This window comes from Corvus cornix, chromosome Z (assembly GCF_000738735.6).
Source record: "Corvus cornix cornix isolate S_Up_H32 chromosome Z, ASM73873v5, whole genome shotgun sequence".
Classification (NCBI taxonomy): domain Eukaryota; kingdom Metazoa; phylum Chordata; class Aves; order Passeriformes; family Corvidae; genus Corvus; species Corvus cornix.
This window is the reverse complement of record NC_046357.1, coordinates 2,317,341-2,333,745: the sequence shown is the minus strand read 5'-3', so window position 1 is coordinate 2,333,745 and position 16,405 is coordinate 2,317,341. Positions and strand designations below refer to the sequence as shown.

At 47.3% G+C, this 16,405-nt stretch overlaps 2 long non-coding RNA genes across 2 annotated transcripts; both read left to right on the top strand.

The window, feature by feature from the left end:
• Positions 1-717: 717 nt before the first annotated feature.
• Positions 718-5,805, top strand: LOC120411563. Its single transcript, XR_005603960.1, has 2 exons — positions 718-1,064; positions 5,125-5,805. It is a non-coding gene; the product is annotated as an uncharacterized LOC120411563 (long non-coding RNA).
• A 7,159-nt stretch (positions 5,806-12,964) lies between these two features.
• On the top strand, positions 12,965-15,590 carry LOC109144045. The gene is made up of 3 exons (XR_002044525.3): positions 12,965-13,673; positions 14,160-15,298; positions 15,396-15,590. It is a non-coding gene; the product is annotated as an uncharacterized LOC109144045 (long non-coding RNA).
• The last annotated feature ends 815 nt before the right edge of the window (positions 15,591-16,405 follow it).

Here is a 16,405-nt window from a genome sequence, read left to right as displayed (position 1 = left end):
GAGAAGCAAACCTCTCAGAACGTTTGTGGGCCCAGCGCTGCTTTGTCGCTTCCCAGCGCTCGGGGACCACCACATGCTGCCTCGGGACACGAACCTGTGTGCTACACTCTCACCCTAACACTGCCACACTCCGTACTGTCTTCACTCGATTTAAATGGGCGGACAGCCAAGTGAAGATGTCCGCCAATGCCCTTGTCTCAAGACAGTCAAAAACAATTCCCCACTCTACCTCTGTGTCTGGTGCTATACCCAAGAATTTACGCAACTCCCTTTCTTGATTCTGCCTTTAATCACGGTCCACACAAGGCAGGCACGTATACCACCCACTTTCTAATGTTAGCTCCCAGAGGAGGAACTGTGAAGGGGTTAACAACAATTGTGCAATGCTGATGCAATCATTAGGACACAGGACATCTGGCAATGGGTCAGTCCTCACTGTCGGGGCTGACGGAGGCGACGGCTGCACCTCCCCTCGCGGGAAGGGAGGGGCTGTAGGCCCTGTGCCCAGTTCTCCTGACGGGAACGCAGGAGTTCTGGTGGCTTTTTTGACCGGTGGGTCCACGGGACGCCACGGTGCTGATGGTGCGGTTTTGCAAGCCCTAGACTCCAGCGCGTCCTGACATGTAGACAATTCAGCAAGCTTCTTCATTAATTCATGCATCATCTCTCAGTGCTTCTCCTCCTCTTGGGGCTGACCCCCGGCAGCCCTGGCTGGCTCTGGCTCTGGCTCTGCAGGTGACAAAACCGCAGAAGCTGTTTCGCCGTCAGACCTTGCTCCGCTGTCTGGCAGAGGGGCATTGCGCTCCGCCGCTTTCTGCTGGGCATTAGGACTGCTCGTTTCTCCTTCGCCCGCCTGCGCCCCGCCCCCTGAGGCGGGAGGCTCTGCTTCCACGTTCGCAGCCATTTCTCCCTCAGACTTCGGAGGGGTAACTTCCTTCCCCGCCGCGTCCAGCAACTCTCGCAGGGAACGCACGGGTGCTGCTGTTCCCTTAATCGGTCTGCCCGCGGTCAGCCCGAAGAATCGCGCAACCCTGGACTCCGCCCTGGTCTCCGGCCACCACTCCGTAAGAACCCCGTCTGTTTCCTTCCCAGAGCCACCACCCCCTAAAGCTTCCAATGGCTGCCACAGCCACCTTCCTCTCAGCTTTCATTTCTGCGAGGGTGTTAATCACGGCTCTCCAAGTTAATCTGAGAGCTTTAGCTTCTTTACCTTCCCTTCCACTCTCAATCGTGGACAGCCACAGCTTGTTCCCAACTTCCCACCACACTTTGGTCGAAAACAAAAGCGAAGTGCATTTCAAACACCCTTGTTCCTGGGCCCACATAACGAGGGCATTAAGATCTCCATCTTTTATAGTCTCGCCTCTCCTAGAGAGGATGCTGGCTAGGAGGCGAGTTCCAGCCTCATACTCCATAGCTTCTTACCTGCGGGGGCTCACTTGGCTGCACGAGCTCTGGTCTCCTGCATCACTCCGCTTTGAGACCCTTCCCGCATCTGGCTCCCAAAGGCTCCAACACCGATGCGATGATTCGGAGTCTTGCCGCATTCAAGCGATACCGCATTTAAGTGAAAAACACACTGCATGTAAGCAAAAAAATCACTCGGGTCCCTGCTCAGGTGCCAGGTTTAGCAGGGGGGGTCCCGAGTGCAGGGGAGCCGGCCAGAGTAACGACACGAACACCGATACGATTTGAGCATCGTGCTCCGCTTTATTGTTTACTTACACCAACTTACATCTACTTTACAAAGATTCATGCCCTATTCCTACACGATGGCCTCTAATCCGTGGGGGAGCCGACCAGTGTATAACTTTGCCAAGGATGTTCAAGGCTGCCTGCTGCCAGGTGTCTTTCAAGCCTGTCTGCAGCCTGAGGCCCCTTCAGGGGTTCTTCCCTAGCAGCCCTGGGTTGCCCAGACTGTCCTGGGGTATCATATGCCCCTGTTCCACAAGGAATCCCTCTACAGTTGAGCATGCCTGACCTGCCTTTGCCTGCTGCCTACATGAAAGTCAGCCAGACCTAGGTTACGGGCACCCCGAAATAGTCTGCTGTGCTGTCGAGGTGTGGGAATGCTCAGAGCATTGCACTCATCCCAGCTGCCATCTGCAGTGGGGAGCACCAGCCTCCTCCACAGCCACTTCCCCTCCCAAAGGACAGAGGAATGGCCTGTCCTGGGTGGTCCCAGGGCCAGCCTCAGAGAGGTGGGGTACCCAGGGCTGTGTGAGAGCTGCAGCTCTGGCAGTTCCCTGCCCAGTAGCCTTGCAGACGTTCAGCTTGTGGGGAAGTAAACACAAGTATGGCACAGTTGGCCAACATGAGCAATTTAATTTGACACAAGCTATTGTGCCAGTGGAAGAAAGTAGGCGCAGGCAGCAGCTGTGTGTCCATAGAGGAATACCCTGGAACCCATGACAGGTAGAGGACAGTGCAGGTGTGTGCCCTCTGGGTGGGAGCACGAGCTGTGTCAGGGTTTGTTGAGGTGCACGTGTTGGGCCCTGGGGATTGGTGCATGGGGCTCAGGTCTTTCTGTTGACACAGCCATGAGTATTTGAGCCTAAACCACATCTCTGCCCGTCTCTGGCTTAGAAGAGGCAGGTGGGCTGTGTCTGCACTCAGTAGCCTCAGGAGAAGGGGAAGAGCAGTAGTATTTGATGCAAACCACAGGCTGGGTTTGTTGAACACTTTTCTTGATTTCCTTGAAGCACAAATCCTCTAACTGAAGGATGCCAGGGAGTATCAGGGAAGCAACACAGGCCTCCACGGCTGCACATAGGCATGCAGGGGCAGAGAGATGTTGGCAGTAGCGTGGTGGAGTGGGAGGAAGCAGAGAGGGGCTCTCATTGCAAAATTCCCCATCTGGGTGGGGAGCGCAGCTCCTCCACTGCCCAGCTCCCTCTGGCATGCGGGGTCCCAGCTGGAGTTCAGTGCCAGCACCCAGGGACAGCATCAGCAGGGAGGGTTGAACCAGGGCTGGCCATGGCTGAGCCCCCCACCTGTAGGTGCTTGGCATGATGTGGGGGCAGAAAGCCAGCCCAGTACCTGCTGTGATAACTCTTGTGATAGCACAGGGACTCAGGCCCAGCCTAGAAGCACTGATACAGTGTTAGTATCTACAAAAATGACAAAATACTGACTGAGAAAAGTTGATGCTTTCAATACTGGTAAGAAAAGGAGAACCTGTGGAACCAACTGATGCCATGTGTAGTTTAGACAGATAAAAATAATTTAACTGTCACTGTAAATGAGAAGAGTGCCTATGTTTTGCCATTCAAATAAAACAGTAAGTAAGCTCTCTCCATATGCTTCAGGGCATGGAGTGGCTTTCACAGTGAACTGAGGAGAAACTATCCCTAGGGGAATCCTGTTGTGCAGCTCTGAGTGCTCAGAGATTTGTAGATTTAATTCAATGAAGAATTTGCTATTGGCCCCAGGTATGCACTGCACAGGGCTGCTTTTCCATTGTGCTTCTTCCCTGAATCAAAAACCTTGCCTTTTTTTCTGTTGTCTCCCACTTGGAATAGAGCGGGGGGAGGGGGGGGAGGGGAAGATAAAAGAAAAGAAAAAAAGAGAAGAAAAGCAAAGATAAAAGAAAATATTAAGTAAAAGAAAAAGCTTATTGGGTCAGTCTTTTCTCCTGCCCCTGGAAAAGCCCTGGTACTTTCTTACTATTCTCATGTGGTATTGCACACCAACCAAATAGCAAATAGAGATATCATCATACTGTGTACAACAAATTCCTCTATGAAGAGCACAGTACAAGAGGTAAAATCCTTATACCTCTCCTCTGTCTAGCTCTCATACCTGTTAAACACCCCTGGGAAACTTTATCATGCTTCAAGCTCTCTGTGGGATGAAGTACAGTGCTGGATTGATGGGCCCCAAAGTCCCCATCAGTGGTAGGACAGGGTGTGAGGGTGCACACATGCACAGGTGTGAGGAGGAGGAGGAGGAAGAGGGACAGTGGCTGATGTCCCTAAGCATGTATTGAGACACCTGTCTTATTTATTCAGATTGCCCTAGGATAAATCCCGTGGGAACTGGAAACATTCAGACATTAGCAGGCAAGTGTTCACCCCAGATGTCTGCCCATCCAGAGGGATGGTGGCTGTCACTCCCCTCCACTCACATCGTCTCTGCGGTGCTGGGTGCTCTGCAGCTGGCACAGGTGACCGCTGTGAAAACCAGAAGATATGAATCACAGGCCGTTATGGAGAGAGCAGGCTGCTGCAATGGATGATCTTGTGCTGTCTTCTCTGAATGAAAGTGAGACTGAGCAGAGAGGTCAGACAAACTGGGGGAGTTGGCTGGAAAGCAGGTTGCAAGGAAAAGGTTGCAACTGAACTCAGTGTGAGCAACACAGGAGTTTCAGAGTGAAAGAGGAACTTGCCTGCTTTAAATATAGTCAGGTTACTGTGCACTGATGCTTTTCTGAGGCAGAACAGATTTTTAAAAAGTGGAAACTGAGGAAAATTGGTCTTCATGCTCATGTGGACTGAAATGTCTCTGCTAAATACAGGATAGTACAGATGAAAGCGTAGCACTCTACCAAAGGGGAATTGAATGCAATGGGAAGTTTGGGTTGAACAAAATTTGATACATCACTTAGAAAACACACAAAATCTTGTAAACCAGCTGGAAGTCAGAGCTGTGCTTTGGGGGCTGGTGGCAGTGGTGGACTTGGCAGTGTTAGTTTTACAGAGGACTCGATCTTACAGATCGAGCTTAAACCATTCCACAGCTCTAAGACCTCTGCCTACACTTTTGCAAAAAGGATTGTGTTGCTGATGCATGACTATTGCAATAGAAAGAGTAAAGCTAGAAAGCAGTATTTCAATCTGAAAATTAACACTCTTCCTCTTGTATTTAAATTACAAAGAATGATGACTTTTTTGGAGGGGGACAGTATTTCTAGCCATCTCTAAGATGAGTGTGTGTGTGGCAGCTGCAGGCAGGAGGGGTTCTTGTGCCAGCCAGCCAGAGGTGTCAGGTTCTGACTGCCCAGGGCAGAGCTGAGTACTGACTCTAGCCAAAAGCTCAACCTGTCATTTTCTTTCCTTTCTTAAATGACTGAGTTACTTGCTTGACATTTGTTGCCTTAAGTGGCACTCTTTCTTCATCACCTAGGAGAAAAAGGCATGATGAAATTTTACTGGGCTCAGCAAACGTGTCTCAGCCCGATGGAGCAGATACAGACCCTCTACTCAGTCGGGGAAGCTTCAAGTAATCAAGATGCCATTTGGAGTGCATGAAGGTCAGCACCCAGGAAGAAGACACCTGAACTTCTCTGGTGCTAAGGACACACACGAAATCAGTGGCTTTGGCTCTGAAACAGTGAATGATGGCCACAGCAGCTGGAGCTGATTTCAGGGTTCACCTGAGCTGTGATGTGCTCATTCCTGCAGGCAGGTGGGGAGAGGGGAGGAGTCAACAATGCAGGAGGGAAGCTGCCAGAAGTGCAGAGTTCACTCCGCTTTGCATGCTTGCCTAAACCTGTTGGGTGGACTGTTGGGGCTGGCAGGCACCAAGAAGCCATAGAACCAGTGCCCTGCTGCTGTATTTGTCTGCTACTAGGATGCTTCTGTGCTGAACTGATTGGCTGGGGCTTTTCTCCTCCTCTTTAATTTATAGTGTACAAAAGAAAATAAATTCTCTCAATACAAGCTGAAAAACACTCCACATTCTACTAACAGCTCTGCCTCTTCTGCAGCCATTTCTGTGTTTGCTGGAAACCCTACAGCAGGTCACAAAAAGGTCTGAGGAATTTGATTGGCATGTTTGCTCCTTGTTTATGTGCCATTTTCTGTGTTAACACTCAAAAGCTAAGGTTTGGTGTATCCCTGTGTATTGGATTTGTATGGTCTGGTTTTGCTAGTGGGGGTGCTACGGGGTGGCTTCTGTGAGAAGCTGCCAGAAGCTTCCTCCATGCCCAGCAGATCCAGGGCAGGCTCCAGGATGGAGGTGCTGCTGGCCAAAGCTAAGCCAATTAGAAAGGGTGGTAACACCTCTGTGATAACAGATTTAAGAAGGAAAAAAAAAATTACCATTCATATATAATTGCAACCAGAGAAGAGCTGGGTGAGAATATGTGCAAGGAACAGCCCTGCAGACACCAAGGTCAGTACAGAAGGAGGGGCAGGAGGTGCTCCAGGCACTGGAGATGAGGTTCCCCTGCAGCCCCTGGAGCAGACCATGGTGAGGCAGCTGTGCCCCTGAGCCCACGGAGATCCACAAGGATGCAGAGATCCACCTGCAGCCCCTGGAGCAGACCCACGCTGGAGCAGGTGGAGGCCTGCGAGGAGGCTGTGACCCTGTGGGAGGCCTGTGCTGGAGCAGGGTCCTGGCAGGGACCTGCAGACCCATGGAGAGGAGCCCATGGTGGAGCAGGTTTCCTGGTAGGAGTTGTGACCCCGTGGGGGACCCACATGGGAGCAGGCTGTGCCTGAAGGATTGCTCCCCATGGAAGAATAACCCATGTTGCAGCAGTTCATGGAGAACTGTGTTTGTGGGTTGGACTTATATTGGAGAAGTTAATGAAGAACTGTCTCCTGTGGGAGGAATCCCACGCTGGAGCAGGAGAAGGACTCCCCTCCCTGAGCAGCTGCAAGAACAATCTGTGATGAACTGACCATAACCCCCACTCCCTGCACCACTGAGGGGGAGGAAGTAGAGTCTGAGAAGGAGGGAGTGGTAGGGGGAAGATGTTTTTAAGATATATTTTACTTCTTATTATCCATTCTGATTTAGTTGGTAATAAATTTAGTTAATATCCCCATGTTCAGTCTGTCTAGGCCATAATGGTATTTGTTGAGCAGTCTCTCTCTGTCCTTATCTCAGCTCATGAACATTTGTCATCTTTTCTTCCCCCTGTCCAGCTGGGGAAGGGAGTGATAGAGGGAGTGATGGGTGCCTGGAATCCAGGGTCAAACCTCTACACCCTGCAATCCCTGCTGTCCTCCTCTGGAGTGCAGCAGCTTGGACTCATGCTTGCACCCCATGACTTAATTTTTTGCAGACTGTGAGCCCTGGTGGCACAGATACTTCCTCAAACCACCCATACCAAAACCCTCAAATTTAAAATGAATGAGGTATTTTGTAAGAAAAGTCCTCTGAATCAAGAGGGGCATCAGCCAAAGCTAATCGTGTCTCATTCTGCAGTGCAGTGAAGCCTATTATGTGTCATGGAACTTATGTGTCATATAAAAAAAAAGCAGGAATAACTCCAGAGATGGTTTTTTTTTTTTAGTTAGTTTTGGTTTTGTTGTGGTTTTTTTTTTTGGTGGGGGGGGGAGGGGGGGAGAAGGCGAGGGCTTGTTGAGAAAATGGGAGGATTTACTATTTAAATAATGAATTCTGGGGCCTAACTCAATTTCATAGAATCAGAGAATAACCTCAGTGGAAAGTGATGCAAAAGGATCTTAAAGCCCAACTCTTGGCCATGCACAGGACACCCCAAGAGTCACACCATGTGCCTGACAGTGTTGTCTGAACACTTCCTGAGCTCTGTCAGGCTTAGTGCTGTGACCACTTCCCTGGGAAGCCTTCTTCACCCTTGGGTGAAGAAACTTTTCCTGATGTCCAACCTAAATCTTCCCTGACACAAGTTCAGGCCATTCCCTCAGTCCTGTCACCGCTCACCAGAGATAAGAGATCAATGTTTGTCCCTCCTCTTCCCCTCACGAAGCAGTTGTAACTGCAGTGAGGTCTCCTCTCAGTCTCCTCCAGGCTGAACAGACCAAGCGACCTCAGCTGCTCCTCATATGCCCTCCCTTCAAGGCCCTTCACCATTTTTGTTGCCCTGCTTTGCACACTCTCTAGTGGCTTTACATCTTATGTTGAGGCTCCCAAAACTGCACACTTTGGGTAATGAAAAAATGATTATGAAATTAGTATTGGGTGACTGAAGTTCCTCTTCTTGGCCATGTGCTCAAGTAATTGTTGAGCTTAGTAAAACTATCTAATGATTAGGGATATTTGAATTATTCATTATGTGTGCTTGTCAGATTAATTTAGATCTTTGTGCTTTTAAGCAAAATGGGGAGGGGTAAGAACTTATGGTGGTAGTTAGTGGGAGTGGGTTTTGGTGTTGGCAGGGGGCTTTGCTATGGATGCTCACCATGGTCTCAGGCAGGTTGCAGACCCTCTGTGACAGCCACAGTCAGAGCTTCACTTCACATGCTCAGTATTGCTCCTCTTCTGCATGATGCTGTTTGCTGTTCCAAAGTGCTGGGTAGATTTTTTCTCCACCACTGCATTCAGGGTGGCTGTCAGACTACAGGGGTTGCTGGGACAGTCCCTTCAAAAGTAAGTTGCTGCTCCTAATTTAACTTCCTCTGTGCTTGGTTAAAACTCTTTCCACTATTGATGAGGGGGAAAATTTAGGAGCATGCAAACACCAGGAGTAATAATTGACCTCGGTACTTGCCAATGAATGCTCGTGAGATGCTGCATGCTGCAGAGCACACTGCTCCCTCCACACTGCCCGTCCAGTGCTGTGGCACCCCAGTCAGTCTGCCCTGCAGTCAGAGAGTCCCCCAGAGAGGGTGGTACACCCCAGGGTTCCCTATTCTAAGCTGATATCCTGAACTGGACAGGAGGAACAACTCACAAAAGTCACCAAAATGCAGTGAGTCACACACAGTGTCTGCCCACAGGTGATGGATCTTCCCCCTCCTGAAAACCGTCAGGGATACAGTGTCACTCCGAGCAGAGGCTGTGGCTGTGGAGTGCTGGGATGTCCCTCAGCTCAGCCCAGGGCACGGACCCGGGAATCGTGTGGGCTGCAGGCACAATGTGGGAGACACAGTGTGCCAATTCCCACCCCCAGCAGAGAAAGGTGGGTCCTATTTCTGGTGGGATCCTGGGTCCTGCAGAAGTCTCTCCACCTGAGTAGGGGTATGGCTGGCAGCGTTGAAGGGGAATCCTGCGTAAAGTCAAATCCACCTGGCTTACCCTGTGCCTAGCCTGGCCCTTATGTAAGGAAGGGCTCCCAGATCACTGAGTGCCACACCTCCAAAAAACCTAGGCACCGAGGGATGCTCCAAGTGGAATGAACCTGAAAAAAGTGTGTTATGGCTGTAGGAATAAGTGAGAATCAATCTAAGAAGTTAAAAAAAAAAAAAAGTGCATTGGATTGTGTATATATATTAAAAAGACTTTAGTACCTTCAGAATCCCTAGGAGATGTTAATTTTTTCTTTTTAAAAGGATAAATCATGTCGATCTCTGGGCCTTCCATAGCTCTGAAGAGAAAGGGATTGGCAACCCAATACAGCAAGGCTTCCAAATACCTGTAAATCCTATACAGGATCAAAGGATTAAAATAGTTTTCAGCTATTTCCTTCCCATATGGATTTCAAGATTTTCCTCATTTGTTGTTTTCTTTGGTATTGCAAATGAGATAGGAATCCAAATGATTGAATGCTGGATGTTAAGAACTCAGGATTTGCCTTGGAGCTGTGGGATTTGGGCTGTGACTGCTTCCCTGCTGTGGCTGTATGGTACCACAAAAGGGTGAAACAAAGCAGCTGGGGAGGACCAGGACCACCTGCCCTAACTCAAACCTGCATTTCCCAGCAGGAAAACCTGCATGGGCTCTGCTGCCAGTGCAGCAGGTGCTGCAGGCTCAGGCTGCAGGCTGCACTCTAAGGAAAAGCCTAAAACAAAGTGATAAAGCAAGAGCATAAATCACTGTCAAGAAGAGACAGCTGCGGTAAAACATGTCAGACTTTACCAGACTTTATGTGAAATTCCTTTGCTTCATCCTGCAGCAATTGATCTTTCTGAAATCCTAAACAAGGGAAGGAGATAACAGCCAGATGTGCTCTCCAGCAACGTCCCTTTACCTGGCCTTGAGGGTGGTAGGGACACAAGTGGGACAAGAGGTGCAGGACTGCACCGGTGATGCCCTCCCAGCATCAGCTTGCCCAGTGGTTCTTTCAGGCAACCAGGGACCAGGCTGCAGTATGCCCCTTCCCCAAGGATTCCTCTTCCTCTGGTTGCCACCACTCCTTGGTGGGTGACCAAACCACCAGTGTGGTGATCTGTCTACCTACTGCTTTTCTGATGCCATGTTCCCTACCCAGCTCTCCCCTGCCCTCAGTCCTGGCCACTCCCTTGGGTTCTCCCTATTGGTTCCTGTACCCCAACCCTGCCCATGGACTGCCCCTGAGCCCCTGACAAAACCTCCCTGTGACTGGATTACGAGGTCTCTCTGCCTCTGGGGATCACTGGGAGAAGATGTGATTGAACTCCTCTCAAATCCTCATGGAGAGACCCTTCTCGCCTCCTTTGCCATCACTGGTAGTGCTGCTAGCTGCCGGAGCAAGAACCGCGGGGCCGTCCAAAATGGACTGCGGGAGTGCGATAATGGTCGCACTGCCCTAAGCATCCCCGCTGAGCTCTCAGGAAAGCTGCAGCTTGCTAAACTAAACCTGGAGACTACAACACACCAGCTTCTTTCTCTGGTACTGATGGTTGAGGTTAGTGCTAAAGACATGCCACAGCTTCAATCCAAAATTTCCCTGACTTAAGAAAACCATTTGCATAGAAAGTGACCTGGATGCCCCTTGGAAGAAAGGGACAGTGTGACCAGGGACATGATGTGAGCACTGTGTGTAGAAATATTCCAAACAAATAGAGTGAGCACTCCTCTGGTTGCCGCTCTATTGAAGGATTGTTCTCTAGTGGATTTTACCTGTGGTAACTTCCAAAAGGATTGATGGTGCAGGCGCTTAGCCAGGGTGCTACTGCTGAGCCATGCCCGGGAACCCCTGGCTCCAGAGGGGGCAGCAGGACTCTTCTTTTAGCAGACAGGATGAACAAACTTCCACATGATGACTGCAGCTTGCTAGAGGCCAAGGAACACAGGGCTTCCTGGCCCCCGTGTCTTCATCCTGAGCCCTGCTGCTGGCCAGCAGGCCAAGTTGGCCATGGCTGGGGCATGTGAAGCTGCATGAAGTCCTATCAAATGCAGACTGAAAATGTCCAGGACAAAGGCACTAAGTAGGAAGGAAATTGCTGACAAGATTAATTGGCAACAGATTAATTACTGGTGTTGTGTTCATCCATGCTTCCTCTTCAAAGGGGAAATAACTCCTATGCTCTCCCTGCAGACACTGCTTCTGTATAGCTAGTGCTGCTGTGTTACCCTCCTTGAGTAGCTTGTGTTTTTTCAAAAATTCAAAAGATGTCTTGAGGATCGCAGTGCTTGTGTTCCCTGTTACTCTGTGAAACAGTTGTAAGACTTTTCTCTGTCTCAAAAATTCAGCCTCTGTTCCTTGCTAAGCAAGCAAAATACTCAGTGTTCTAGCTCCCCATGGGAATGAGTATTTTGTAGTACTGTATAAGTGCTATAAAGCCAAGATAAAGCAGATTTCAATGATTATTAACAAGCCATTATTCTTCTCTCCAAACGATACAAAATCTGACAAACTGAGCTGCACAAGTATTAAATCCTAGATTTTAAACAAACAATAGATAAATCTATTAATTGCAACAGTTCTGACTTGACTAGCAAGCAAAAAATCGGAACTAAAACCCTTTTAAGCTTCCCTTTTCCTCACTGGGCTCTCTTGGGTGTTGCTTGATGTGGCTTTGGGGAAAGTGAATTCTTAGCCCTTGCACAGTGAGGCTGGACTGATCACTGGAAGTTGCATTTTTGTTGGATTTGATTTGGCTGGACAGATGCTAACCTTGCAATGGAAGGAAACTAGGCAGAGATAAAGGAAAAGAGCCAAGCTGAGGAAGCTGGTGTGAGTTCAGACTATTTAAAGAACTTCTGGCATGGAGGCTTTGAAATGACAAAAGAGCATCTTAAAAGGAATCCCTGTTGCTAAGCAACATGAATTGTTGTATATAGAGCTCCAGGAAGAGAAGAGAGAAACCTCTGCTGCTTTCAAGGAAGAAATGCTGGTGAGGAGCCATAGCTGTATCCAAAGTGTTTTTAAAGTGTTCCAGCCACATCCTGTCTGTGAGAAGGTTTCCATGACCCTTCAGTACAGAGTGGCCACTGGTGAGACTGTGTGGCTCTCCTCCTCCACCTGCTGAAATGTAGGAGCATTGTGCCTCTGCTCAGGGTGAGTGAGAATAATGGGAGAAACCTGACACTGCAACAACAAGGCGAAAAAACCATAGGTCGTGCTCAGCCAGATGTTTTGGGAATGTGAAGTGATGTTTCAGCAGAGTTTTGAGTGCTTCAATTAATTTCTCAAGTTTCCCTCCACTTTCTCCCCCATTCACATTAACAAATTCTTATCTTTCACACTGATGGTCTTTGCCTGGTCATCATCCATCCAGCTGCCAGGTAACTACTGGTTATAGCATGTGATTTAACAATGTAAAATGCATGTTCCTTTCGGGAATATGTCAAAATAAATATATTTTGCCACAGCATGACGTTTTTTCCTTTGTCCTCTCCATGCTGCAGAGATAGGTCTCACAGTGGTCCTGCCTTTCTTGCCAAGTGTGAATCCTTGACGGATCTGATTTGCTGATGGGAGAACAAACCAACCTGTCTGTTAAAATTCAGGGTTTTGTCCTTTATGTGGCTGCTGGGAGCTGAGGCTGCAGTTGGGTGCTGCTAATGAGCTGTTTCTATTAGATGGTTTTGAAAGGGTAAATTCTTTTAACTCAGCCAGATGGGGGTATGGGAAGAGTGGTTCCATGTGTGCAGAGCTATTCAGTCATGTCCCCTCTGCCTACTGGCCTCAGCAGTAACCAATGACCTGGGGCCACAGGTCATTTCTCCCATCAGATACTCACTCCCGAAATCCTGTCTGCTCTAATGTCAGCTTTCATGTGGTTTTTTTTCGTACATACACCAAATACCTAGTCCCTGTTTCCAAAACTATGTGCAAGGAGAATTTCTTTAGGCTTGCTGAGTTTGTCAGATCCTGGTCTGCTCCTCAGCCCCCTGAAAAATCTCTGGATGGATGTCCTACTGTATTGTCAGGGGTAACAGTATGCAGGCTGGTCATTAGTCTTTTGAAAGAGTTTCACTTGGCAACTCAGTCTTTGGCAAGGTTTTATTTCCATCAGAGAAAGCACATCAGAGCTTCACACTGCAGCTTGTCTGGGTGTTAGTTCTTTGCGTATTGCCATCCCTCCAAAATACCAATTTCATTCAAAGGAACGCCAGAAGCAAGCCAAAGCCTTCTCTTGGTTTTTTGCAATAACTTTTAAAAAAGGAGTGAAATTCTTGAGACACTGTACCCCAGCTCTCTGTGCTCTCCTGGGGTGGCTGGGAGCAGATGAAAAGCCAGGCCCATAGCAGGGAAGGCCTGGGATGGCTAATCTCCCTAGCTCAAAAGGAAGGGAGCAGTGGCTGGGCTCCCTCCTCCCACTGGCAATGACAATGAAGTCTTGCTGGGATGGTGTTGGCCGATAGTCAGCGCTTCCTCTGTCACTGGGGCCTGTTGCCCAGTCACTTGCTGTCAATTACAGGCTTTTTACTCTTGGTGCAGCAATTTTCCTTGCTCTAATTTAACTTGTTGCTTATTTTGCTGTCAACAGTTGAGGACAATTGACCCTTTCCCTCACCTAACATCATCTGCAGCATCTGAAGGCTGCCAGCACTGCAGCCCCCATCCCCTCTCCTGCATTGCTTCTCCGTCTGCTCAGAGCTGTCACCTCCTGCTTGTGGGGACAAAACCATGTTTAAAGAAATGCTCCCAGAAGGTGTGTGAGTTGTAGTTTGTCATGCTGCAGTGCTGATCCGAGCTGCACTGCCTGGGGCAGACACGCGTCTCTGTCAGTCTGCACTGCACCATGGGATGTATATTTTTCTTAGTTCACAGAAGAGCGGGTCTTAAAGAAACACTAGGGATTGGGCACTGGCACTCCATGTTAATGAAAAAATAGTAACTTTCAGATGTTTTTTTGGTGTGATAAAAACAGCAGTGTCTTTCAATGTGCTGCTGTTTGTGACTAGTAAGCCTGTCTTGGACAGGGTTTGCCTGGTTTGATTAAATGACAAAATCTGGGTGTGGGCAATACGGCTGCACAAATGGACTGTTTTACACACAAGTGGAAATAACTCTAGAAGAGGACAGTGGGGTGAACAATAGCAGAGAGAAAAACTCCTATGATCTTGATAATTTGACAAAACTTGCCTCCCATATTATCCTCTTATTTAGTTTTACCTTTTTTCCTTGTCTCTTTCAGATACCTAAGCAGCCCAAGAAGCAACTGCTATGGACCCAATGTTGCAGTAATCATACCCAGGATTGTGGAGTGAGCAGGACCTCAGGGAGCTAGAGTTTTCAACAGAGTTAGTTGGCTGCCTGCTGCTGGAGGAAATCTAGGCAGTTACTCGAGACACAGCCATGACTTTGTGTAGATTTTCAGTTAACAGCATTTTCCATGGCCTTTCTTTTTGAGGTCCCATTTCTAAACTGCTGTCAGCCTCGACCTCATCATGGCCAGCTGTACAGGATTCCTGCAGTGCATGCTGCTGTGCCTGTCTGCAGCTCCAGCTCTCATGCCCATGTGCTGAATGGGCACTGTTTGCTGAGGCACTGTGGGACACCTTGAGCATGAGAAGACAATGAAGACTTCTTTTCAGGGTAATCCATCTTCTTAGCTTTATTCAAGTGTTTGTGCACCTTGCAGGTGAGTGCAGTTTCACCTGAGGAGGTTGTTGTGTTTGTGTGAGGAGGTTGTTCTGTCTATGTTCAGCGATCTATGCTGGTGACTTGTTGATGTCTTCTGTAGTTTATGGGATGTTTGCTAGACCTCCTAGGCCTGAAAGATTTTGTCATCGCTTAGATGATTCTAAGTAGTGGTAACAGTGCAATACCAAAAGGACATATACTTCATGCTGAAATTCACTTCTTGTCCTTCAAGATATATATATTAAACAGACTTTAAAAGGAAAGTTTTAAGTGAACTTTGTTATCTGAGGGTAAAACTCAGAGTCTGGATAAACAAGAGAATAAATCCAGCAGTACATTAGGAAAGAGGGAGTAATTATTATTTTAAAATGTAACCTCATGAATTTCTTATCTAAACTGGAAATTCCTTAAAGACAGAAATGTGTTTGAGCTCTGCAGTACAGATGTTCCCTCCATTTTACAAGTACAAGCACAGGGGTACAGACAGAGGGAAACTAGATGACAGACATGAGAATAAAAGTGCTGAGGTGCAGATTCAGCTGTAAATTAATCGATGGAAGCAGAGAGAGATGGGGGACAGGGAGTCCCTCTGGGAGATGGTCTGAAGTGGAGCTCTGGGTGACAGCAGCTAAAGCCACCACATAGCCCCAAACTTCCCCTGAGCTCGGAGCATGATCTTACAGCAACTGTGTAAGTATAACAGTTATATGTCAAAAATCCAATAAAATATGCCAGGTATGCTGGATTTGCAAATACTTTTTTTTTGTTTGTTTTTTCAAACCTACAGCTCGGGCTGAAATTCTGGGAGGAATGGGGCTAGGAAAACCCCTATGGATACCAAAGCCACTGCTGGCACACACGGCCAAGGAGCAAGTTGCCAACATTTTCCTACAGTTTTCTTCTACATCGTTTGCTCCCACTGCTGCTACTGATTTCCACGAGATGGAGCTATTCTAACGTGGATTTGACTTGGGAACACGTGTGCTACAGCATCTTTTTCTTTTTCTTTTTCTTTTTTTCTTTTTTTTTTTTTTTCTTTTTTTCTTTTTTTCCTTTTTTCTTTTTTTCTTTTCTCTTTCTTTCTTTCTCTTTCTTTTCTTTTTCTTTTTCTTTTTCTTTTTCTTTCTTTTTCTTTTTTCTTTCTTTCTTTTTCTTTTCTTTTCTCTTCTTTTTCTTTTTCTTTTTCTTTTTCTTTTCTTTTCTTTTCTTTTTTCTCTTTCTCTTTTTCTTTTTCTTTTTCTCTTTTCTTTTTTATTTTTCTTTTCTCTTCTTTTCTTTTTTCTTTTTCTTTTTCTTTTTCTTTTTCTTTTTCTTTTTCTTTTTCTTTCTTTTCTTTTCTTTCTCTTTCTTTTTTCTTTTTCTTTTTTCTTTTTCTTTTTCTTTTTTCTTTTCTTTTCTTTTTCTTTTTCTTTTTTCTTTCTTTTTCTTCTTTTTCTTTTTCTTTTTCTTTTTCTTTTTCTTTTTCTTTTTCTTTTTCTTTTTCTTTTTTTTTCCTTTCCCTTTTCCTTTCCCTTTTCCTTTCCCTTTTTCTTTTCTTTTTCCTTTTCTCCATAACAGGATTTCTGAAGTGGGTAGAATTTTAAGAAAAATCGTCATCCAAAAAAAGTAATTCCCAAAAGCAACATCTGGAGCTCAATGCACATTTTTTAGTGCATTGTGTCATCAAAATCACATCAAAATGTGTCATCATGCATAGTTTGTGTCATCAAAAGAGCTCTTGCAAAACTAGCTCCTGGGGGATGGAGGTAAATACAGAGCAGCTTTGCCCGACACTGGGGCAGCTGATGGGGTGTGCAC